Source organism: Anser cygnoides, chromosome 3 (assembly GCF_040182565.1).
Source record: "Anser cygnoides isolate HZ-2024a breed goose chromosome 3, Taihu_goose_T2T_genome, whole genome shotgun sequence".
NCBI classification, from domain to species: Eukaryota; Metazoa; Chordata; class Aves; order Anseriformes; family Anatidae; genus Anser; species Anser cygnoides.
Genome location: NC_089875.1, coordinates 103,648,327 through 103,674,249, shown reverse-complemented (window position 1 = coordinate 103,674,249; position 25,923 = coordinate 103,648,327). Strand labels below are relative to the sequence as shown.

The following is a 25,923-nucleotide window of genomic DNA, read 5'->3' as shown; positions in this document are numbered from 1 at the left end:
ATGTTCAGCCTGGAAAAGAGAAAGCTGTAGGGAGACCTTATCGTGGCCTTTCAATACTTAAAGGGGTCTTACAAAAAGGATGGAGAAGGACTCTACTCGGGTAGATAATGATAGGACAAGGGGGAATGGTCTTAAACTAAAAGAGGATAGATATAGACTAGACATTAGGAGGAGTTTCTTCACTGTAAGGGTAGTGAGGCACTGGAACAGGTTGCTCAGAGAAGTTGTGGATGCCCCATCCCTGGAGATGTTCAAGGCTAGGTTCAATAGGGTCCTGGGCAACCTGGTCTAGTGGGTGTCATCCCCGCCTATGGCAGGGGGTTGGAGTTAGATGATCTTTAAGGTCCCTTCCAACCCAAGCCACTCTATGATACTATGACTCTATGACTATCAGTTTCTCTGTGTATCCCAATTGTAAAGGCATCCACGTTTGCAAAGCTATTCTGAACATATTTGGATAGCCACATCTTAGAAAAATAATAGTATTTGAGATGGCTACAACAGGACAAGAAAAGAAAATGACCAAAGCTTAAGGACGATCTACCATCACAATTTCCATTAATAATACTGGTTTGTGTCAAACTGGAAGAGGCAACATCACGAATGGCTGTACCCTCACTTACCCTGGTTGCCTGGCTCCCATGTCATCAGTATTAGAGAAGTTGAGGAAGTTTTAAGATAATCATTCAAATTTTTCTTCTCAGCTCTAAGGAGCTCTTACATTTAGCAACACCCTTAGGGTTCTTTTTCTAGTACCTAGGGTACTTATTCTTTGAGGGAGCAGATAACACAGATGACCTATGTTTTAACTTGGGAATTGAGGTGATTTTTTTTTTTTTTTTAAGCGCAACAGCAGTGGCAGCACAAGGATCATCAATCTGTGTGGAACAACTTGTGATGGGATGGTTACAGAGTCCTTATAATTCAAGATTTCGGAAGCATGAACTGCAAGTCTACTGAGACCCTACTATTCCAAGTCCATGAGGAAGAGAAAATGGGACAGCAAGGATTTTAGTAGTTTGGCAGAACATAGCCTGTGGCGAGAGGCCAGAGGGAATAGTCTTCTTCATTAGGTCAGCTTGATTAGATAAATTGTATCAGGAGTATTCATGCTGCCATAGAAAAGCTGAATAAGCAGAATAAATACAATTTTCTGTAGAAATGGGGGTGTGGGATAAGAGGGACATGGATTTGGATTTGACAGGAGAGCAGGGATTGTTGCATAGTGCTCCCTGTAAATCTGTATCTGTAGGGTCTGAATGTCCCACTGAACCTTGTGGGAGTTCAAAACCTGTGTCACTTTTCAGGATTTGTTTTGCACCAATGTGGCTGCAATTGCTGATGTGTGAGAACATGAGTTCAGTGCTGTAAACAATGTTCCCAAGTCTGTCTTAATGCAACAAAATGCCTGGCTCTTCAATGGATTCTAGGAGATTCGAATTCAGGTTTAAAATTGAACTTGTGCTTATTGCTGGAGAGGAATGAACTTCAGTGTTTGCTGAGTTGGAGCCCAGAAAGTGACTCTTGTACTTTTTTTTTTTACTTTTTTTTTTCTTTTTTAGTTTTGTTCTTCTAAAATTCCCTATTCCTGCAGGGTGTGTAACCACCATTCACTTTCATTATGAGAGAAGGGATAGTAGTTCAGTAACCATACTGCATACTTTCAGCCCCTTGAATCAAATGCTGAACTGAAATGCTGAAATGAGCAAGGGTATAGCTTACCCTTTCCTAACCTCTGACTGCATTATTAGGGTGATAATATTATTTAAGCCTAATGTATCAGAAGGAAATGGTTTCATTGTTATCCAGTGGAGATCCCATAACAATGCCACAGTGAAAGAGGCTATAATGAGGAACTCTAAGATTTCAATGGCAAAAGGGATTCATTGCTAGTCCATGACCTCATGATGAAATCATTACAATGCAGTCAGGGATACAAAGTTATTATGGGAAAACTATTTCACAGCAAGTCTATAAGGACCTTTTTGATGGTGCCATTATGAAACCATTACAATGTAAGGTTATGATGGCAAAATGGTTTCAATGAAACCCTATTGTGGTTTAAAAACAGTTTAAATGGTGTCAGCGGAAGTTATTCTTCCTTTCAAAAACTAAAGGAATTAAACAGACCTCTCTGTAAAACAAAACAATGACAAATTAGAAGTTTGGCTGACACTTGATCAGAAGCAGAGAGGTTATGAGCTCTTATGAACAGCCAACTAAAATTTCCTCTAGAGTTACCTAGCTGGAAAATAATGGCCATTGAGTTTCTAGGATCTTCTTTAATTAAGTAAATCAAAATGAAATATCATCCTCACATAAAAGTTTACAACAAATAGCATTCTTCTGAATCCTCCTTGCTCTATTATAAGTGAGTGTATTGCAGTTTCTTGTTTTTCTTATGGTTGTGTTTCTGACTTTCATTTGCTCTGGTAAGGATAGCTGTGGCATACCTCAAAAATAAATTAAAATTCCACTGCCACTCCCAGTCTAGTATTTTGAGTGACAACCGAGACTGACTGTCAAACTAAATAGTATATTTCAAAACTGAGGAAAAATCCCCCTCCCTAAGACTGACATCTCGTCGGTAATATGGTTACTATTTATCTGATTTAAAACCTAGCCTAATCTGATCACCTGCTCCATCACTGGTGCTGGACAGGAATAAAAAGTATATTTAAAAGTTGTTTTGGATGATGGTACCCTGCTATAGGATAATTAGAATGGTATACCCACTAAGAGGGATGTACCTCTGAAGTAATTCAGAGTTTTCCAGAATATCCAAATCTTTCTTGTTGGTGCTGTTTTATTTTCAGTGAATAACTACATATTTGTTTAAAAAAAATCAGCTAGAACTGGGACTTGGTGGAGGTTGTGTTTGGGAGCTCACTAGCCACCTGGGAGAGGGTGTCCTGCACCATAAGTACAGAAAGTCTGTCCTAAGACCAAGAACACCTTTATTGGAATGAAAGATTTCAGCAAAATGTTCCAGGTTTGACAAATGTGCCTTTTCCCCTCTACATTTAGGAAAAAAAAAAAAAAAAAACAACTTGAAAATCTTTCCATTGATCTCAGGTAACGCTTGCATTGAATGTGCTGGAATATTTTTATGGGTTATAAAACCTACAGTCTTATAGGAGAGTTTCAAAACCAGTCATTTAGGTGGGGGTCTCACTATATCCTCCTCACTCAGTATGTGTGTAAAATGATCTGGAAGGCTGTCATGGAGGGACATTAATTTTATTAATAAGCCACAGTGTGAGATGTGAAACCTTGTGGGTAGTAGTTGGTGTGCCCTTATTAATCTAGCATCTACATGTTCTAAGACAGCTTGAAGTATAATCTTTTTTTTTTTTTTCTTTTTTTCTTGTATCTGCCACTGAAGAGGCATTTTTAGGGAGAAAGACCAGGGTTCTGTTTAGCTCCTGAAGAATCCCATCTCTTTGCAAAAATTAGAGTAGAAAGCAAAGCCTTGAACAACATGAGTTTTCCTCTTGAAAAACAATCTAATTTACACTAGTTTGATTTGCACCTTCTGCATCTCCTTTGCAGACTCCATTGTGTGGATGCTCACTTTTCTTTTCTGGAACACATGCCATTTCTGTACAGAGACAGCAACAGAAAGTTATATTAATAAATGACGAATGAGCTCTATATTTCCCATTTGAGATATACTAGAAATTATAGATTTTTAAAATGATTTTGGTATTAAAAACTATGACCTAGCTATCAGTTCATCAGTCAAATAAATATCATCTAATATGGTAAAGGATGGATTTTGACTTCTCATGTGTTGTATACACAGAATAAACAAATTCTCCCACACTTGGTAAGGAAAGCCTCCGTGCAACACTATAGAAATGCATAATATCCCAGCATTAAGAGTCCCAAATAATTCTGCCATCTTTTCAGCATCTTAATAAGTTCAAAACCTATTTGACATCCTTGGAACAATACCATCAATCTCTGTTATCTCTGGTAATGAGGAAGTTATTCTGGAAAATGTTATAAGTTGGATATCACAGTTACTGTGAAGCATGTTGCAGGGAGAGATCTAGAGATCTCTGAGTATGCCTATATACTGCCAGCTTAGGTCAGCCATTGATAGAATTGAGATGGAGATGATAATTCTTCCTGGACTCAATGATTACTTGGATACCTGTATCACAGTCCCACTGAGATGGATGCTGGGAAGGTGTACTGCCTCAGGCACTGTTCAGCACAGAGTCTGCTTGTATACGTGTATGTCATACAACATCCAAGATAATGTGAAAGGATTATCTTGTTATGTGCAGCAAAACATAGGACAGACTGGCCTCATCACATCTTCAGGTCACGCTGCTATTCACAGGTCATAGTCCTTGCCTGAGAAGAGATACCTACAAAGACGCTTTTCAGATATTTTGTCTAAGAGTAGTAGCCTTATAGTTACAGCACTTTCCAGGGAAGAGGAGTCTTCATTTCAGTTTTAATTTAGTTCAAAGAGTTCAAATCCCATATCTCTTCCTGTCTCTGTAGAGTACCATGTAGCACAGTGTGGTGTCTCTACACACTTACACTGGGCTACCACAGCCATTTTGCATCTGGCAGGGCTGTGGGACAAGAGGGCATGTCTAAGACATCAGGCTTTAGACATCATCTGTTTTTAGACTGTGAATGACAGAGGTGCATTGTCTGGTGGTTTATACTTCTGTGATCAGTCCATATATCACTACCCTGTTTAATTAACTGAATATTCCGTTCAGTTAATGGGCTAATGGTTATGTGTGTGTGTGAAAGTACAAAAAAAAAAAAAAAAAAAGAGCTGTTAGTGTTTTAAATTTCATTCTCTGTTTTTTTTTTTTTTTTTTTTATTATTGTTATTTCACAGTCACCCATCACACGTTGTCCTCTTCTGTTTTGATGGTGACTGTTATCTTTGTTTAATCAGCAAATTTCATCCTCCTTTTATCCCCTCTGGAAGTCATTAATGAAGTTCCTAGATAGGATCTGTCATATTAAATAAATGTACCCTTAATAGGTTTTGCTAGTTGTCTCTCTTTAGCTTGGTAACATCCCTTTCAAACAAACCTGGAAGAAAATGCAGATGAAGTGAACTCTCTGTTGATTGGTTTGTGACCAACTTTACAGACTTCCCAGGAACCAATTCATATGCCAGTTTTAAGAATAATTTCCCACATGATACTGAAATCCACACAGGTTAGATGACTGCCTCTTCTTTGCTTGAAAACAAGAACATGGTAATTATTTTGGAGAATAATAGGTTACATTCTGTTCATCATTACTTTCCTATCTATTTCTTTGTTGGTGACTTAATGGAATGTTGTCTGATACCCAGTCTGACCATTGCAATTTGACTATTGTTTTTTATTACAAATAGGATAAACTAGAGATTTCTGTAAAAAGAAAAAGGTTGAGTAGAGTGGGGAGAGAGAGATTGTTACATAATGTGAAAAACCACTAACAAAAGTGTTGGGTTATTACAGTTTAAGACATGTTTTAGCCATATGAATAGAAAGTTTAAAGACATCTAATATAAGTTGTACATTATGAATTCTCTTTATACTCTTCTCACTTGCTTTGCTATAATGTTAGCAAATGAATAACTTGATCAATGATAGCTGATGTTTGAAGCTACCATTTAGGACTCATCTGAACACAATTATAGTTTTTCTGCTTTCACTTCTCAAGTAGCAACTGCCAGAGGAAATGTAAAAGTGAAAAAAATAAAAAAAATAAAAAAAGGTTGTAGCCAAAAAAAACCATGTGGAGCATCTAATCTTTACAAACATGGAAAGAACCTTCAACTGGCAATTGGTTAATGAAAAGTCAAAATCTTTGGTGAACACAAGTCTTAAGCATTTTGAAAAGCATCAAGAGACTGGAGAAGGAATACCATTTTTTTTTTTTAATGTTATTGGTAGCTTTGGAGGAAGAAAAATAAGATACTCTGTATTGTTTACATCTTGTTAGAGTCGCATCCTGATCTGACATGAATCAAATATTTTCTTACATATTTTCCTGACCACATTGCACTGTTTTACAGGATTGATTCTAAACACATTTGCAATTTAAAATAGCAAGGACAGCAAAAAGTCTTTTGGTTATATGCACCTCCCCAGGGCTTTTTATTTTCAGTATGTCAATGATTCAGAAACACACCTTTTTAACACTAAATTTACGTTGAAAAAAAAAAGTCCTTAAATACATAAACATTTAGTCTTAGTTCATCATGGCAATGCTACAGTTTACTTTAGCTAATTATTTTCTGAATATTTGTTTGTGTAGAGGACATCTGGATTATAAAGATGTTTCAGAAAATCCTTATTTCATAGCACTGTTGTATATGGATATTTCTTTTTTTTCCGTTTCCCAGTACTCTTCCTCTTCCCAAAGGATCAAGACTGAGTCCCCTAGGAAACCAGGGCATCAAATATCCTGTTGAAGAATGGGGCTCTGCACAAACTCATTCACAGAATCTGTCATATAGAAAATGCAGGAACCACAACTGCGAATCATATCCAGAAGAACTTGGTTTAGTTAATAAAAATGAGCAATGCAAACTAGATAGGTTTAAATATGTAATGAACAAAGCCAAAACCAGACAAATTACTGAAACAATTTCAAGAGGTGCCTACCAGAGATGTAGAGGTGTAAGTAAGTAGAGTTCTTATAAACCTTTCTCTGTGTTGTTGTTACTTCTACTACTACTACTACTACTACTACTACTATTACTGTTAATACTACCACTACTATTATCAGTCGCCATGCAAGATAGTGCTTTATCTGTCTAGTACACACAAAGATAAGTTCTGTCCTGGAAAGCTTATACTTTGAAGTATAACAACTCTTTTGAAGAACATAGAGAAATGTCTAGAGGTTAAATTGTTGCTTATGTTCATAATGGGAGATAGCAGCGTAGTAGAGGGGAGGTATCAGCAAGAGCATGAGAGAAGGAAGGCATATGTTTGGGCAGCTTGGAAAGTGAAGATAGGCTCTCAAAACCACCATTGCCCAGGAAGCTCTGTGTATGTGTTTACAATGGACTGAGGTCTATTGTATCAACAAGGGCAGAATTACAAAGAATTGTAACAAAGAGTTTTAGAGTATGACCTCTTATAGGAGGAAACTATCTCAGTATTTATATGCGGGAAGACTGCTAATGTTCTGTGTAGGCTGGCAGGGATAATGAGGGTGCCAGAAATATCAGAGGGGGAGGAGTTCCAAACACTGTTCATGGACTGGGGTTGAGTCTGACTAGGAAGAGAAGGAATAATATGGTTTGGACATTGATTTTATGAAAGATCCAGAGGAAAGGAAAATGAAAATCTTATCAGGGACAGGGAACTGAGGAAGAGGAATGAAGAATAAGCTCCAGGTTAAACTGATAGGTGTCAGACATTAGCAAGGATCCTTGGGAAACTAAAAGAGAGAAGCTGAAGGGCAAAATAGGGAACAGGATGCAGAAGTGGACTGTGACTCAGCAGCACACAATGACCACAGCAGTACGTGAGAAGGGATGAAACAGCCAGTGGAAATCAGTAGTCTGACGTAAGGACCATTTTCAGTAGAATGGGGTCAATGGACTAGAACATGTTTATGGGGGCTAAAGCATAGGTTTTGCAAAGTGTCATTATAGCATTTCGGCAGGGCCCAATCCAAACAAATACTGAACTTTCTTTGGTTTTGTAAGTGCAGGTCTTACCATTAATTAAGAGTCTTTTTATATTCGAAGGGGATAAGATACATATATATTCCTTTTGTGTCCTCACACATAAACCTAAATCCACAGGTGTGAATCATCAGTACATTTGTCCCTAAATGATAAAGGTTTGATTTTTTTTTTTATGAAAATATCCCTTCTCATTTCTATCATGTCTCTTCACTTTATTTTATATATCTTATTATCTCTGTATAACTTTTGATAGTATTATTTCTTCCATGTAGTGCAAATGCACTTAATCCTCAGAAGAATTTTAGATTAGCCAGGTAATTTGTTTTCTTCATGAAGAAGCAAAATGATGTTTGTATAAAAGTCCATGGACAGAGTGAGTGCTGTATTTCTAAACACAGAAAGTGGGTATTTCGTATGGAATTCAGCAAATAGTTTCACCTCAGTTCTTTTAGGCATATAGTGATTCTTGTGTTGCATAAATGATGGAATTATTGGCTTCCCTGCTATGCCTTAGCTAGTGTCCTGTGGTTCGTCTGGTTTGATTCATGCTAGGAATCTGCAAATATAATCACAGTGTCCAAGTTTCAGACAAAACAGGTAATTTTTTGTTTTCCAGTTAGAGCACTTTGCCTGGCTATTATGGAATGGAAAAAAAAAAAAAAAGGAATAAAAAAAACTACAACACTTGTGTACACTGCTGGGTTAGAAATACTATGAGAGGCTGTTGCTGTCTGGGACAAGAACTCTCAAATCAATATATTCCCTTAGTTATGCATGGAAATTTGTTAAATGAAACATGATGAATGTTAAAATAGCTTTAAAATACATGTTAATGAAATTCTTTGTCTCACTGTGAGGTTTCTAGAATAGCAAACTATAGCTAGGAATTTTCTTTGCTTTACTGAAGTCCTGCAGTAAAACCTTGTGTCAGGAGCAACTACCTGAAGATGCATTTTATACTTATTCTCACTCTTGAAAATCTAAAAAGATTCCAATCTCTATGGACGGTAACTAGGAGAAGTAAAAAAAAAAGAAGAACTATGGTAACTGAAGAGGTGTTTCTCACTCCTACATTTGCATTCTTCCCCTTTCAAATTGTTTTGATATATTTCTATCACATCATTCCTTCCTCATCTCTCTTACAAGCTGAAGTATCTTATTTAAAATGTCCTCCTATGAAAGACTTGCTATATGGTAATCTTTCTGTTGCCCTACACTCTTCTTTTACAGGTCCCACCATATCTTTCTTGGGATGACAAGCACTGAGTGCAGTGATCAAAATGTGGGCACACCATGTATTAAGACAGTGCCATTATGATGTTTCCTGTTTTGCTAGCTACACCATTTCAATTAATTCCCTTTCCTAATAATAGTTTATCCATTTGACAGCTGCTGGCCACTGAGCTGTCTTTTTCAGAGAACTGCCCTTATAAAGCGTTCATAAAATGTATGATTTCATTGAGGAACTTTTACTGCCTTTTTTATGCTTCTCTCTAAACTTATGCTATTGGTCTCGGTCAGACAGAGTATGAGGCTAGATGGACCTGACTCAGAATGGCCATTCTAATGTTATGTTCCCACATAGCAGCAGTATTTAATATATAGACCATCAATATCTTACTTTTGTTTTTCCCATGCTTATGATTGTGCATTTATCAGTCTTGCAGTTCAGCTGGCAGTCCACTTGCTGAAGACTGGAGACCTTTTGAAAGTCTCTGTCATAGATCTCTGGGAGACTACCTTAATAAGATTCATCTGATGTGTAGCTGGCCTTTTATTCTTGGTCATTTACCCTGTCATTACTACTGCAGAGTAGTTTCTTTAAGTCTCTGCAAATGAATGTCTTCAGACCCTTTTGTATCATACTGCTCCACCTTCTTTTTGCTCCTTCAGAGAACTTTAATCTATTTGTGAGACATGACTCCTAAAAAAGTGTAAAAGTCAAACTGACACCTACCTGGACAGGCTGGAGAAGTGGGCCACACAAACCACATGAGGTTCAAGAAGTCCAAGTGCAAGGTGCTGCACTTGGGTCAGGGCAATCCCAGACAAGAGTACAGACTGGGAGAAGAACTCATTGAGAGCAGCCCTGCAGAGAAGGACTTATCCAGGACTACACCAAAATTATTGTCTTTTTTTAGCAAGTATTGGCCAGAATTTCAGTCAATGCCGGCATCTGGTAGGGTGGCTGGTGCTAACAGTCTGTTTTGGAGAGCAAAGGACTTCTGGGCTTGTTCATTGTCTAAACAACAGCTGCACAAGGAGTGACTGTGTTGTGGTATGTAGTTGGCCTGGTCATGTGAAAATGAGTTGGAAGATGATGTCTGTCCTAACAGCTGCAACTAACTTATTTTCTCCCTCAGCTGTGGTCTGATATTCTTCAGTAGCTCCCGTGACAGCCCTGCATGTGATGTAGCACAAGAACATGATGCGTATGATGAATAGTGAAGATACATGTACAAGCTGCATGTAGTTCAAGAACTGTAAGCTATTCATCCTCATTTTAGAGGTAAGGCTTTTTGTACTTGGGGTCTGCAAACTCAGTACTTCAGGATATGGCCATTGATGAAATGTAGTTCTTTATTCCTACTGGCCAGCAGTGGTTTTTAACCCTTTGAAATGTGGAGGATATTGTGACTCTTTTACTCATAGGTCTGGTCTTGGATTGTCCCCTGGCTTAGATTATTCCCTTATAGATAAAAAGTATAATTTTTTTTTATAATACTGTGAGTTTCCTATATCAGGGAATATCTTCTCTGAATAATTGGACATCACTTAATAAGCATCATCTCAAGTACACTAATAGTATAACACCCTCTACTCCATCCCTTTGACCTCACCTGCATCATGTATATTTATTCTTTCCACTGATAAAAGCATTAACCTCTTATCTTGCATTAAGTTCACATATTAATTCCCTATTTGAGAAAAGAGAGAGGGAGGAAAGAGGGAGGGATGGAGGAAGAGAAGGGCTTTTAGCATTCTGTAGCTGAGCTGCCTGATGTAATGCGTTAGAGGATATAGGTGCCAGTAATGTGCAAAGAGCTTGAAAAATGACCAGACAGTGCCAAGCCCACAGTGCATGTTGTCAGGCGGGCTAACAGTATAATAAATCAACCTTTCTAGTGTCAAGGGTCAGGTAGTTTGATGTTCAAAGCTGTTTGGCCAGCCTGATCCAGCTAGGCATATGCTATTCATTTCTGAGCTGTTAGCACTATTACAATAGTAGGATCACCATAAAACAATGCCAGTCCTGTGGTTCTTTGGTCTTTCAGTCAATATCCCAAAGGGGAAAATTTTCTGGGAGAAGAGAGTGATATGCTGCTTAGTTTCAGGTCTTACGCTTTCCCTACACTTATTATTTTCTCTAAGCAGCACTGAGAAGAGCATGGAAAACCACATCAGATGGATTTTTCCTATGCTTTCCATATAGGACAGTGATGCTTAACCTTTCCCAGCTGAGCGAGCCATATGGGCATATAGTGGCAGGTGGGAACAACAGGCTCTGCCCCTCTTCTGTTCATGTAAGTACTTGAAAACCTCATATTTTGAGTAAGTGGAGGATACCAAGCAGAGTATGATTAAGCAATCCACTCCAGTCTACTGTATCTTCCTTCTGTGATGTTTAGAGGGGCTGGAAGGAGAAGACCCTGCTGCTGGCCCTGCCAAGCTAGAAGGAGGGTCTTCCCATATGTCTTCTCTTACCCTGGTGTTTGAAGGACTGAATGAGTATAAGGATCCTGCAGTAGGCATTGCAGACCAGTCTGAAGCTTCTTGTGTTCAGGAGCTTTAATTAGCTTCAGTGGTTGGGAATATGCAGGGCAAAAGGTTAAGGCAGAAAATCAGGCTAATTACAGGCTGGAGGTCCCAGGAGTTCAGATCAAGTGATCTTCCCTGGTCCTAATCTCTGAGATGGAAGCAGTTAATACTACGCTCTCTGTGAGTGCCGCAGGGCTGCTGGCTTTCCAGCCACTCACGATGAATTCACCCAGGCTTTTCTGCCCGCGGGGCAGATTACTGCCACAGACCCGGGTGAGCTGAGTCACAAATTACAATTCCCCCTCAGTGCCTTTAGGCTGTGAGAGTTGTAGATCTGAGGCTTCCTCCAGAGCACCACAGATCTGCAATCTATAAAATCAGGGGCTCTACAGGCTCCTATACTGTACCCCATCTTCTCTCTAAGCAATTTCCTTTGTAATAGCTTCTTCCCATGTGAAAGATCTCCTGTACCTTTCCCCCCTCTCTGGCTGTTGTTTGTAGCAGGCTGTATCATCAGCATACTGCTATTTCTAGTATTATGTAAATTAGTGCCCAAAATATTGGAATTAATGTGTCATGGGTGAAGTTGCACTAAAGCAAGCAGCTGCAGCACCAAAACATCCAACTGTCATAAACCATCCCCCAAATCTATAAAACAATTAGGTTTAAACAGTGTCTAGAGGGAAGATTCAATGTGAGAGGCATGACTTGTAGTTTTCCGGGAATTTGATCAGTTTGTTTCCAGAATTTTTCTCAGAGATTCGTAAACTCCTATGTGGGAGAGGTTATTTTGTTTAGAGGTACACCTGTGGGTATAATGTAAGTCATAACTGTATGTGTTTTGTTTTATCATTTTATAGGTCGTGTGTGGACATAATTTCCACTGGGGCATTTCAGTGATTAGTTTTTTATCCAGAAAATGACTCCTCTCACCAAGCTTCCACAGATACACTAGTTATGTTTTCTCAGGTTGGAGTAAGTCACAGCAATTCAGTTTTTCTTGACCCAAATCCTATGAAGGACTTTTAAAAATGAAGGTCAACATTTGTTTAAGTACTAAACTGGCAGTAGCACTGGAGTCTCCTACTTGGGCAATGTGCAGCAAAGTTGGCTTTTACCAGCTCCTTTCCCCATCTGCAAAGAGCATGATAATGCTTGAAGCATTTTTAAATGGCTTTGAGAAATGTAAAAGTCATTTAAATAAGCAAATCATTATCAGCAGAGTGCCTAGCCAGTGGATCACAGTGCAAGACAAAAGACAAAAAACAGATTTGATCATTTCATGGCCATATGTACATAGCTAAGATATACAATATTTACATTTTTTTCCCCAAATTATGATGCCATAGGTACTGTCACTGTTAACTGCTTCTGAAAATCTCACCTACGTATTTCAGTAGGAAAGCTTGTAAAGACGAAGTATTAGAACAAGGAATAAGAACAAGGAATTAGAACAAATAACTTTGTCTGCAGTAGTTTTAGGCAATGCAATAATAAAAATAGAATAATAGATTGTAAAACCAGAGTAAAGCAACAAACAGTGAAGGCAGAGGGCAGAAAGGACCACTTGATATAAAACCAAAACATATTCTTTGGCCATAGCACTTATAGTGATAGCAGAGTTGGACTATGTGTTATCAAGGCAAACCTGGCCAGTGAGCAAGAGTGTCACCTGAGACTGAAGGGGAAAACTGTGACTTAGAAGGGGTGGGGGGTGGGGGGAAGCAAATACAAGGGAAGAAAATGTTAAAAGTGTGAGAAAGTGTTTCTGCCAGAGAGTTAACTGAGGAGACATCTTTTAAGGTTTTTGCCCTTTCTGTGGTAGTACTTTTATGGTTTGAAATTTGAGATTGTCACTACATGATATGTTGTCTTTGGCAGCAAAGTCGGCTAGAAAGTTCCCAAGATCCACAACCAATTTACTGCCACCTCAGAAGTGTTAGTAAATGCTCATGGATCTGCTGCCCACAGGGTCATTCAGATGGTCTGGAGTCAAAATAACCATCTACCCAGTCCAAAAAAAAAAAACAAAAAACAAAGGTTTTCTGACCTGAACCAATTTGGAAGATGAGATAATGTTGTAGGCTACAAGACACGAACCTTGCCACTGAAACTCAGTGTAGTATCTAGCAACAGCATGAGATTTGTGTGATCTTCCACTCATTCAGTTGTGTCTCCAGTCTTTGGGATGACATACCACGCATCCTGATGTTAAGGGAATTATTCCCACAGTGTTGGAAGAACGCTTGTTTGTATACAGGCAAATATATTGACTATAAGCAATTTATACTTGATGGGTAGGGAATTGCCTGCAATAAAAAAGGTTTCTTCAAGATTCACCTCATGTCAGGGTGATGTTAGTTTCATGGAATCAGAATGATTTGCTGTTTCTTTTCTATATGCATGCAGCAAGAAAATATCTAACAGATGTTTGCTTTTTCACTAACTTTATTATTTATTTCTTTATTTTTACAATACAAAGTGCATGTTCCACCCGGTACAGAATGATATTTAAATGCTGTGAGATAAAGGAGATTTTAGTTTCCAAAATGTTCTGGACTATTATTATAGTTAATCTAATATTCCAGTATTTTGAATAAACCTAATACAGCTGTCACCCCATACAATTTGTGTTTGTTTAAGCCATGCTTGCTCAAAGTATCATAAAATAAAATACAAATTCTTGTTAATTAAGAGTTGCACATTAACATTGGCAGTTATGTTTCATAATGTAGTAGATGTAGATAGTGTTTTCTGAACCTATAAGAAGGCAGTGATTGACATTAAGCAACCTAAAACTAAGTATGGGCTCTACAGCACCTTGTATCCAGTCAGGCAGAAAGACACAAGGATTTTCAGGACTGTGCAACATCTGAGATAAAGTAAAAAATAAAGCCACAGCAAGAATTTCTAAAAATGCATTTGAGCTATTTACCTGCAATATTTTAATGGTCTTATGGATTTATTTTTTTTTTATAATTTTGTTTAAATATTTTAGTGCAATTTGTTTTAGTTTGTTTTTCATGCTCCTAATCCTTTGAAGATCAGGTGCTGAGCAATGGGGATAATTGGAGATTAGTGGCAGACTGCTAGTGTTAATGCACAGAGTTATAATGAGACATCTGCAATATTTTTCCAGGATGTAACAACCAGTTGACCCTGAAGACTGTGGATAACACAGAGCAGAACTGTGCATTTGGTGGCCATCAGCAGCTATATGGGGGTGGCATGTTACCTAGCTCATATAAAGTTACAATATTTTTCCAATCCTCCGCATATTTGTTTCACCAAATTATTCAGACAGCTGTTTGCCCAAGCAGCCTGTTGCTGTGCATTGTGTGACACACTCCAAACGGCAATTATTTATGTGATTTAAACTGAAGTACAGGTATTTTTGTTACTGAGAAAAGCTACAATTTAGTGCAGTGAAACAGAAAAGCAGTATGCTTTCTACCCAGCTTGGGAAAGTGAAGGAATGGTGATTATGGGGTTTTCCTGCCCTTTTCCCAACATGCTGTTGTTTTCCACAGGAAAGTGACCCACCACGTTGGAATAGAGGACATTTGTATCGTCACGTGCCTCAACAGTATGAGCTGGTCTGGGGAAGCAGTCAGCCCTGCCCTTCAAACTGCGATTGCATCCATGTGTGCTGCACAGGTTTTTTGTTCACTGGGTGATCTTGAACTGGCCTTGCTAAAAGCTTCCCTGACATTTCCAAAGGAGATAAATCTACCTAAAACCCTGGGAAGCAGAAGTGCTCCTCTGTTTGAAGGTGAGCACTTGACCTGAAGATCTCTGAGGTCTCTTGAAACAGATGGTGCTGAGTTTCCCGAGACGGAGTGGCACTTCTTGAAACATTGCAGTGCTGTGAATCCTGGCATCCTATGGTGCCCAGCCCCAGCACACAGATACACTAGGTCCATATTTTGGTGTACAGGGATGGAGGTTTGCTTCGCAGGGTGATAACAGGCTCACCAAGCCAGGCTCTATCAAAGAGCAGCAGAAGCAGAAACGTGTGTGGAGCCCCACTTGTCCACAGCTCAGGGAAATGAGTCACAGCTAGACCCCTCTTCTAGAGGCAAGAGCCCATTACTTCTCTTTGACAGAATTTGGCTGGGCATACTCTTGCATTTAGGAAACAGAGAAACCTGTAAGAATAAATGCTAAAGGGTGATGATGGCAAATATTAAAATTTGTTAGAAATTTAGACAGATTAAATGTTACTGTATGCTAACTTGTTCACTTGGAATATGTTATAGGAAAGATATTGATTAATTTTCTTTTTTTTTTCTTTTTCTTTTTTTTTAAAGGAATTTTAAAAATGGAAGAGTCTTATTTAAAAGAAAAAAACATTTTGAACCCTTGATTAAGCAGTTACAATCCTCTGGAATATCAAAAATGTATTTAAAATGTATAAATACTGGTACACGTTGACTGCATAATTTTCCTCTAGACCTTAATTTCTCGAAAATATTATAGGTTGAATCTTCATCTTTTCTCTGAGTAGGAATTATTTTTTTCAGGGATGGAAAGTGTCTTTTTCCTGAATCTCTCATCACAAAGCATGTGTTCCTGTTGGTTGCCATTTCCTAGGCAGTGAATGACCAGCAGTGAACTGCCAGTTGCCATGTCAGAGCCCCTTGCCACTGCAGCCGCCAGCTTCTGAGCCCTGATAACCTTCATGTGATGCTCTGCGGAGGAGGATCGCACCGGTGATGTGATGATGCAGGTACAGCTTTTCTGAGCATCCTTTATGGAGGACAGTAATTCTCTTTCATGGCTGCTTTTGTGGTGTCAACATTGTTTTTAGTTGGCATGGGAACAAAACCAGAACCTTTTAAGTGATTTTCTGAAATTATTGGTTTGTGATGAAAAATCATGGGTTTTCAAACTGGGCTGCACGCTTTCTCTGTCTCCCCCATGAGAAGTGACCAATAGCCTTGTGTCTTGAATACCTCCCTGATTAAAACTTCACCTAAACGGATGTGTTTTCCACAGAATGCTTTGGCTCTGACAGGGCAGCATATTTTGATGAGATTTCATTTCATGGAAATGATCTGACCAGCTCCAGATGTATACTTTAGATATGCATAGGTAGTTTCGATTGCCTAGAAAGAACCACCTAGTAGGCAGAGAGGATTTGCCAAAAGCAATTATATTTTATTTCAGTTCAGTTTCAAACCATTCGTGAGGATCCAAGATCACGCTTTGGTAAAACAAACAGTTGTGGTCCAAACAGTGGCAAGAAGCTAAACTGTAAAAGACAAATACATCTATAAGTTGTTTGTGTTGCAGTGAAAATTAATATTATGCTGCTAGAGAATTCTGTCCACATCTGTAACAAATAAAAAAAGAGAGAGAATTATAGGATATTATATTCTGAGGAGCAATGTGACCAGTGAGGCAGAACTTGATCCACAATTGCCAAGTTACAACCTGATAATATGCTATCAATTCTGCACGATAGTGATCCAGGACAGTGCTTCATAACCTGAGCAATTACTTCAAACGATTCAGCAGAGCTCTAAGATCTACTGTATCGAAAGCAGCAGAAAGATCCATCAGAAGGAGTACTGTAATTTAACTTGAATCAGCAGCTGGTGATAAATCATTTGTGACCTTAAGTAAAGCAATCCCAGGACTGTGGTACTCCCTGAAGCCAGACTGAAACCTCTCATATAATCCATTCCCAGACAAAATTGCTGGTAGTAAAAGGGCAGCCACTTGCTGCAGTCTTTCCTTTCCTCACATCCCAAAAAAGAGAGCTAGGCCAGTTATCACCAGGTAGAACAGAAACCCGTAATGTAAGATAGGGAAAGCTCTCACCATTTCTCCTAACAAAGAATATCTGCAAATTTCAGCAGATCAAGAGACTTGCAGAAAGCAAAGAGTCATTAACCATGTTAGCTATAAATGAAGCAAAGCACTGAAAGACTGTCCATGAGCAGCCATATGGGCCAAGAGTCAAAACTAGGAGTAATGGAGCATGATTGCTTTCCCAACTGTGTGATCTCAGCAAGAAGCAAATACAAATGTATAACACTTGCAGATACAGGCTATGGTAGCATAATTACCAGCCGTAGCGCTGAACAGTCGCAGCTGATTAGAAATTCACTCTGTACTTGCTGAATTCCTCACAGGAGGCAGCTGAAAGATTGTGCACAAGGAGTGATTTGTCGTTCAAAATGTGATCAATAGCACAAAATAAGGCTTCAGGTCTGTTTTTCCTCATTAATAACAGGACAAGAAAAAGTAGACCTGGCTGGATCAAAAGCAATGTGCTAAGACTCTACATCAGCTTGGTGCTTCAGGAGACTAACTTCTGGACTAAACAGTCTTTGAAATGATTTCACATCACGAGCTGTTGTCCCCACCTTAGTCAAGTCCTGTGATTACCAAGGTAGACAAAGACAAGCACAGAAAACTGAGGAGAAATCAGGAGCTTCACAGACTGATGTGATTTTTAAATGGAAGGAAACAAGAAGAGAAAAAAAACAACACAATTTGTACAAGATGGTGAGACGGATAAATTTTATGAGAGTAATAAAATAAAATTTGGTTCTCATTTATTATAATTGTCTAAGAAGATCTAGGAGAGGCAAACATGAGGGATGCAAGACAGATTATAAACTTTTCATTCCTATCACATGAGTTGTCACATTACAGACAACACGGGACTAACTTGATTCTGCCTCTAATGCAGGTCATCTTCTACAAGTCTCATTATACTACATTTCTTTAGGTTGGGTGGCCTGAATAGTTTCAGTAGCTCACTGTCACACTTAAACTGGTGTTGAAGCAAAAGCCCACTTATGCTAAATATAGTGGAAAAGCAGCAAAGAAAGAGAAAATAAAAGAAAATACCACCACTCCCAAAGAATCACTGATTTTATACTGACTGCATCTAGACTATAACTTTTAATGATCTGGGTCCAGGACTCCATTAGTGTTTAATAAATAATGATGATGATACCCTACCTGCACAATGCACGCAAAGCTTCCATTGATGTTGATGTGAGTTCTCGGTGCAGACTGATGGCAGGATACTCCTGTGACAGAGATGAATTTTCCATTAGAACAAAATGAGGAAGACCTGTCTCAGTCAGCAGAATTCACAGCAACAATAAGCATTCCTCAGGGGCTCAGTGAAAGATGTCCATCCTGGGAGGTTGAAAGCAAATTGGGTGGGAAGCAGTGAGGCATACTTGGACAGCTGCAAAACCAATTTGGGCTGATGTGAAATTTCCCCAACATTACCCCCCCCCCCCCCCCCCCCCAAAACAAAATAAAACAAACACATACACAAAAAAAAAGACCACCATGCAATTATAGTGATATTTTATTTGTGTCATCCGGAAACCATGACTTTCTTTTTCATCACACCATAGGGGAAATTGTTATTCCTTTTTATATGAATGCAAAAGATGAATTTAATACTGGAGGAGGCGAGAAAATGTGGATGTGTTGTACTATGTCTTGATAACCAGCTTTTATTCAGAGTAGATAAAGGAAAAATGAAACACCATTATAGTAAACAATGGAAAACCATTACCCATACAGAAATTTGGACAATGACCCAAAGCATTCAGTTGAATGTTTTTCTTCAAGTATTTTGTTAAAAATACAGAGACAAGTTGGTGTGAAGCCAGCTTTGCATGTGACAGAGAAACGGCTAAGCACAACAGGGGCACAGAGAGAAATCACTTAGTCTGTTTCATAAAAAAAATAAAATAGGAAAGGAAAGATTTTGGCAAGGGATTGACTGAAAAGACCTGAATCTGTAAGCCAAGAAAAAGTCTCCTGGCTATTTAGCATTGGTTTTCTTGTGGAAAAGGGATGTAGTCTCTCTAAATAATGAACGATACCTGATTTTGTTGTCAGTTTCTTCTCGTGGAAGATTGCATATTTTGCTTGGCCATTTGGGTCAAGAGACACAACACTTTCTACTGTTTTCCAAGGTGATCACTGAAGGAAAAAGGTAAAAGGGAAAAGATAAGAAAACACAAGCAATTATATTACATTTTTGATAGATGTTTAATAAAAATTGATATTTGCTAAATGAACAAGTATATTTTCAGGACCAAAAATCTAAGTATCAGAACGCATCTCGGAAAAGCAGGTTGAAAGGATGAATTTGGTTAGGGGAATAACTTTGCTCTTGTCTTTATGTTATATTAATGATCTCAACAAAAAATGTCTTAGAAAAAGTGATTAAAAGGGTGAAGAAAACCAGCATCTAAGTGAAAAATCAAAAGCAAAAATAGTTTTAAGTAAGACGGATAGCAAATTTCACCTATCAATGGAGTAAATAAAATACACCAGAAAATATCTTTTTTTTTTTTTTTTTCTACATTAAATTTTTATATACAGGTAATGCATGATATAGGATAAGGATTATTAGGTGTTCCCATTATTTTATAATAACTATTTTTGGATTTGCAGAGCTGAGGTATACACACTAAGTGTGCATTTTTAAAATGCAAGACTGACAATTCATGTCTAGTGAATGTAGTAGTAGTGCAAATTAGGCACACAGAATGCAGAGTGACTTTTCAGAATTTTGGCTTGACTATCTGTTAGTGCCACTAGAAAAATGTACTTTTTATTCTGTAACATTGACAGCTTTTATTGCTCTAAATAGTGATCCCAACAGTTTCTTTTATTTTCATTATGGCTTTTATATGGCCTAGTGCAAAGAATGTAAATATTGTTTGAGCTACTTATGGTGCAAATGGAAATGTGAAAATATTTATTGCTGAAACATAAGTACAATCTGTATTGCTTAATTATGATAATCCAGGGAAATTATTCTTCCATGATGCCATATAAAGTAGCAAGACAACAAATAGCTAGCTGTTCTTTTCTGTTGCTTGCTTGAAATAGGTTCAGGTAAGACGTTTGTAAACTTGTATTTCATGTTGAAAGTCTTTTTTAAGCTATAAGTTGAAAAAGTGTAGTCCTGTATTTACAATCACTACTGCTTGCAAAGTGCTAGGAGAAGTTACAGATTTCAGTGAAATATCATTTAAACTAATCTCTGAGCCTATAGGGATTTTTATTTATTTATTTATAGTTATTTAACCCTTTTTGACTTCAGGGTCTTGAAGCTGTTTTATAGAGTTTAAGAAAGTTTTAAACAGAACTTAAGTTATTTCTAGTCCTGGCAGTGAAGTTATCTTCTTAATATAAATAATTGCTGCAACTAAGTTTATGGAGCATGTAACCCTTCGGGCTGTGGAACTCATTACGTTTTCTGTAAATACGTATAGATTAGTCTTGCCTAATGTGAAATTTTGAAATATATGCATTTAATGTCAATTCTTACTTTGGAATAACCAACTGGAGAAAATAAATTATAATGGCTTATAGAATTTGCAAAGTATTTTGTCAGGCTTACGTGGCAGAAAGGACTGTCAGCACCAAGGTTTTAAAGCGTTTTCTGTGACACCACCACCACCACCACCACCAAAAACACAACAAAAAACAGCACCATTTATTAATAGCAAAAAATATGCGGTGTGGCTTTCCATGGTGCTCTGCTCAGTTTTTTCCTTGTTGGATAACTAACAGGAGAGGCAAGCACTAAACTTTCTGGAGGCTGGAACATTCCTAAGGACTTTTTCTCATTGCTGCTCATAGGTGTCCAAATGACTCCTCAGCCCCTGCCAGTCCCAGTTTTGGGGACTCAGACTGGAGTTTCTGTCCTCCACCTGATCATGCACTTTCATGATACATGGAGGAACCCAATATCTTTAGTACCTCTAACACTGAAAATGATTCACAAGTTACTGAGGGGAAGAGGAACACCACAGGCAGACAACATAAGCTTTATTTCCGTAGGAGACCAGTTGAAATCAAGTACTTCTTCAATCCCAGACAAAAAGTGGTGATGGTTTCTAAGGCTGAATATGAGCTGCCTAAGGAAAACTGACACCTCCTCTTTCCAGTTTAAATGCTGTGCTGGTGCTGTCTCACAGTCATTTCAAGCTGAGCTGAAACCATGCTGCTCCTTTTTCCCCCCTGCTGCTTTCCCTGCATTGGGTCTGCATATGTTTCTTTTGGTGGCTGCTCTCGCTGAGAACTGCACATGCCAATCATCAGACTGCAGAGTGAGAATGAACTGATGATGGCTTCCTGCTCTGCAAACTATTTTGCTTTGTTTTAAAAATTTGTGAGTTTGCTATTATTTTGAAGATAGCTGTTTTGTGGGACTATATTTTTAACTTCATCAAGAATAAAGATCTTCAGTTTGACACTGAAGGAAGGAAGGCAGCTGAGTGAGTTACCTTATTTGTGGTTTCAGAAAGGGCTACAGGCCTAAATTTATCTCCTCTGAACACAGTGGAAGTGTCCAAAAGACTACTGTATTGAAAGGCCACTGACTTCAATGGAAGCTGGATTGTGTGCTAAATGATTATAGACTCTTTGGGCAAAATTCTGATTTCTGTTGCATAGCTATAAATTTGAGAACATCCCCATTTCTTTCAGTAATTTCTCTGGTGGTAGAAGTGAAAGGCTGGAAAAAGATAAGGGAGTCTCTGGTACCCTGTATTTCACTGAACACTGAAACAACTGGCTGGTCTGGTGATGCCTCTCCCCAGGTCCTCACTCTTCCTTCCCCTGAGAGTAAGCAAGTAGCATCAGAGTGAATTTTGGTGTATTCTACCCATAATACAGCCTAAATACGGCCCTTCTACTGTTTCTTGGATAATTCATTTTGTCTTCTGGTAGGTATTTATCCATGAGGCAATGTTGTCAGAGGAAGATCACAGGATTTGCTTGGTTTTGCTGTGTGGATGTGTGACTTGGATACAGTCTGTGCTTAAAATTCCAGTACTGTATCATCATTGTGATTTTACATCAGGACAACCAGTGTGCCTTCATTACATGAGATGAAACCAATGCTGGTTCAGTGAAGACAAGTCCAGAGTTGTGTGACCTTTCCAGCATTGTTTGTCTAGAAAGTTCATGTCATCCCAAGATGTTTGCTACCTGATTTTGTGTCTGCAGCTGCTGAGCAGAAGAGAAAGATGATTCAGCTTTGCTTATTTTATGCTAAATAAAAGGGTTAGGCTTAGGAAAAAGGCTTTTCTACCACCTTCCACTGTTTTAGTTCTTCAGCCTTTGATTTTGTTCCACTGACTGTCTTTTCTTACCTGCTCTTTTATCCTGTCATTTCTTCTTGCTCTCCTTCTTTCTGAATTCTCTCTCAGTTCTTTCAGTGACAATTCCCTGGTGTAAAAGGAGGCAGCCACGGGGTTGCCCTGTAAGGGTTTGTTTGCAGTCCCAGTTTCAGATGTGTGCCAGATGCTCTAAGGAGAAGGCAACGAGGACATCGGTGGGGGTGTTGCAGCTGCAGAGTTGCAGGTGGTATTCCCATCTCTGCAGTACCAGGCTGGAGCACGTCCTGATTTCCCTGGGCTTCACCCTTCTCCCGAGAGATCTGCATGGGGAGGCCTCTCCTGAAACTGTGACATAATTGTCATTTCTCCGAAAGGAAACAAACTGTCATTATCTTCTGTTTGGACCACCTATGTGTGGACTGCAATGAAACATTTTAAGAGCCAGGGCACAAAACTATAAATACATTTACAATTTCTTTTTCTTCATTTGCATTTAAAAAACATATTTATTACATAAACTCCTGCTAGTTTCTAGTAGCAACTCTACAGCTAGATTTGCAGTAGCAGCTCCCCTGTTACATTACTGCAATTATAATAAATTATTGAAGTGTAATCCTAAGTATATACCTAGCTTACTCTTTCAATTTTAATTCCAATTTAAATATTTTATATAGTTTTCCTATAGATTCTTTGTTGATGGCTAGTAATTGCACCATCACAGCAAATACAGTTTTGTTTTGAAAGGTGCTTTTGGAAATTGTACCTGGGTTTTTAATTATTCAAGTCAAAGAAACTAGTTAGGATTGTCTGCCTTCAATATGTCAACAGGATAAAAGAGAAACAGTGTTTGTATCAAGGAGGTTATGCTAAGCCCAGTCATAAATCTGATAATGTAAAGAGGGAAAAGGTAGATGCATGTCTGAGACACATTATGAAAATCTGGTCTTAAATGTGGAGGTGAACTCGTGTGGTTAGGCCTATTTTATTGACTGGCTGAACTCTAAATTGGAATAGCGATACAAAAATAATTGGTGTTACCTGTGTTTCCAGACTTACCTGCCAACTTGCCCAGTTTTCTGATGAGACCATATTTCTGCTTTGCTTTGATACGCTTTGTCTTTTGCTATACTTTTATGATAACATTAGTAACTGTTATCATTTACTAATTATTTGGTGAAGAATGGTGATGGTGATGTGCCAGAAGATTATGTAAATAAAAAAATATTTTTGTGTTGATCTGGTGTTTTTTATTTTTAATTATTATTATTATTATTTTACTTTTTATTTTTCATTTGTTCTGTTTTTAGAACCTGTACCTACTGAGTGATACATTTCATTAGTGGTTATCCAGCACAGGGGGTCAATTTCCATCATTGGCTTGAAATGGGAAGCAGCAGGTCTCCGCTTGCCTCGTCTCCCCCAACTTCTTTTGTTCTACTAGAACTCCAGGTAACTATAAAATAGAAAAATAATCTATTTTTGAGAGTTCCTTTGTACTGAACTATATAACTATACATTACATGAAAACAATAGTTAAAACTTATAATGCAAAATCAAATTTCTTTGAAGACATGAAATCTGAAAGTTGTCATGGATTTTTTAGACAATCTAATGGAGAAAAAAGAATAATTTTGTTTAAATTTTGATATCTATCACAAGTCAGACTCATCTCAATAATATGAGTTTTCTTTTAAATTAGGTAATGTTTGTTGTATACATTAAAGGTGGGCAAATAGCAAGCATAATTATAATATCTGTCTTCATAGAAAACTAGTTTCAACAGTTAGGTGCATATTTAAATATGAATGGCCATGATACATCATTATCTGACAACTAAATTGTTGTTTTAATATGTGGTTACTATTTCATAAAGACAACTATTTTTGGTTTAACTCCTTGTTGGTCTCATGACTCTTCATTTTACAAAGCTTTCTTTACAAAATGATAAAGAAGTGATAGGACAGCAGGGGAAACAGCTTTTCAATTTGGTGAAACTTCAAAACATTTCTTATTCTACAAGATAAAACAAATACTTTTTAAAGATCTGAGAGAGGATACAGGATTACAGTGCTACAGCAGGGAATCTGGACTGCAAGAGAACCAGACTCCTAACCTGGGTCTCTTTAAGGGACTTGGATTTCCATGGCTGTGTTATAACCACTAGGCTATTCTCTTTTCTGTCTTCTCTCTCATTTTGATCAGAAATTCTGTCCTGGAGCAAAAAAACCCTTACTCAATGAAAGTTTCATCTGAACTAGTACACTCCTGTGAAAAGTTATAATTTCAATATATTGGCATTTTTGGCAGAGTTGACTAGTGCTACCCATGATTACACATATACCAGTATAAGTACCAAGTGCAGTAAGTAGCTGAGTAATCACATAGTTGTTAGCTAAGACTTTATTTTATTATATTTTGATGTATTACTTCTTAATAAATTTGAACTTATATGTGATGTATTGCTTAATAAAACTCATATCTGAAATTCAACACATTTATGGGAAACAGGCTATGGGTAATCCTCAAGCTAAAGCTACTTAAATGTACTGGATCTGCCTTATTTTGCAAAAGGAAACAGTCACTCTCCCCCCACTTCTGTTGTATCAGAGGTGAGTTAGAGAAGAAAAAAATCAATGACCAACTATGACAACACTGTTATGTTAGTATAAGTTTTGTTTCTTTTCCATTAGCATTCTGTATATATTTTTCTTTTAATGTTCAGTTCCAAAACTGGATAGTACATTTCCTGGGAGGATTTTTCTGCTCATTAATTGTAATGTTGACCTGAACAACTGAAGGTGTCCAGTCATTTGTTTATAGACAAATTTACAAAGGTATTACAATGCTTAACTGTGAATGCTAAATCTCAGCAAGTGTGATACGTAAAACCCAAGATAAAGTGGTTAATATGACACTAAGAAAAGGCTTTGATGGAATCAAAGGGAAGTCTTTTTACCTCATTTGGGTAGGTGCTTTTGTTGAAATTATGATGGCAGAATCAAACTATATCTTTTGTTCATTAGTAGTGTTATTTGCAATAAACCCTTTAATCCTGGAAAATAGCTTTTTGAATTATTGTGATGAGGGATGATATGAAAACTAAGCAGATGCTGCTCTTTCTCTACATGTTATACATATCCCAGTTCAGAGGATGCTCAGGCCAATACTGCAGGAGGCTTTTTGAAAAATAGATGCTCAGAGACTCAATCTGGTTGCAGTCTTATGCCAAAAGGGAATGTAATATACTCCATTTTTGATTTAACCCTTCTCTTTGTTTTTTTTTTTTGTTTTGTTTTGTTTTTCTCTATAAAATGTCAGTCTTACACAAGTCAGTTACATAGGGAACTCTTGTACCAATACAATCTG

General features: G+C 37.9%; 1 protein-coding gene and 1 long non-coding RNA gene across 3 annotated transcripts in view; one reads left to right on the top strand and one right to left on the bottom strand.

The window, feature by feature from the left end:
* The window catches only part of COLEC11 (collectin subfamily member 11), a 334,707-nt gene that overhangs the window by 306,120 nt on the left and 2,664 nt on the right, over positions 1 to 25,923 (bottom strand). The gene's annotated exons all lie outside the window — the stretch shown is intronic.
* LOC125184612 (uncharacterized) lies at positions 9,326 to 24,141 on the top strand. Of its 2 annotated transcripts, none has more exons than XR_010830589.1 (4): positions 9,326 to 10,184; positions 14,965 to 15,206; positions 15,958 to 16,163; positions 23,865 to 24,141. It is a non-coding gene; the product is annotated as an uncharacterized lncRNA (long non-coding RNA). The 2 variants fall into 2 exon arrangements; XR_007168917.2 differs by having other exon boundaries at positions 9,328 to 10,184; positions 16,028 to 16,163.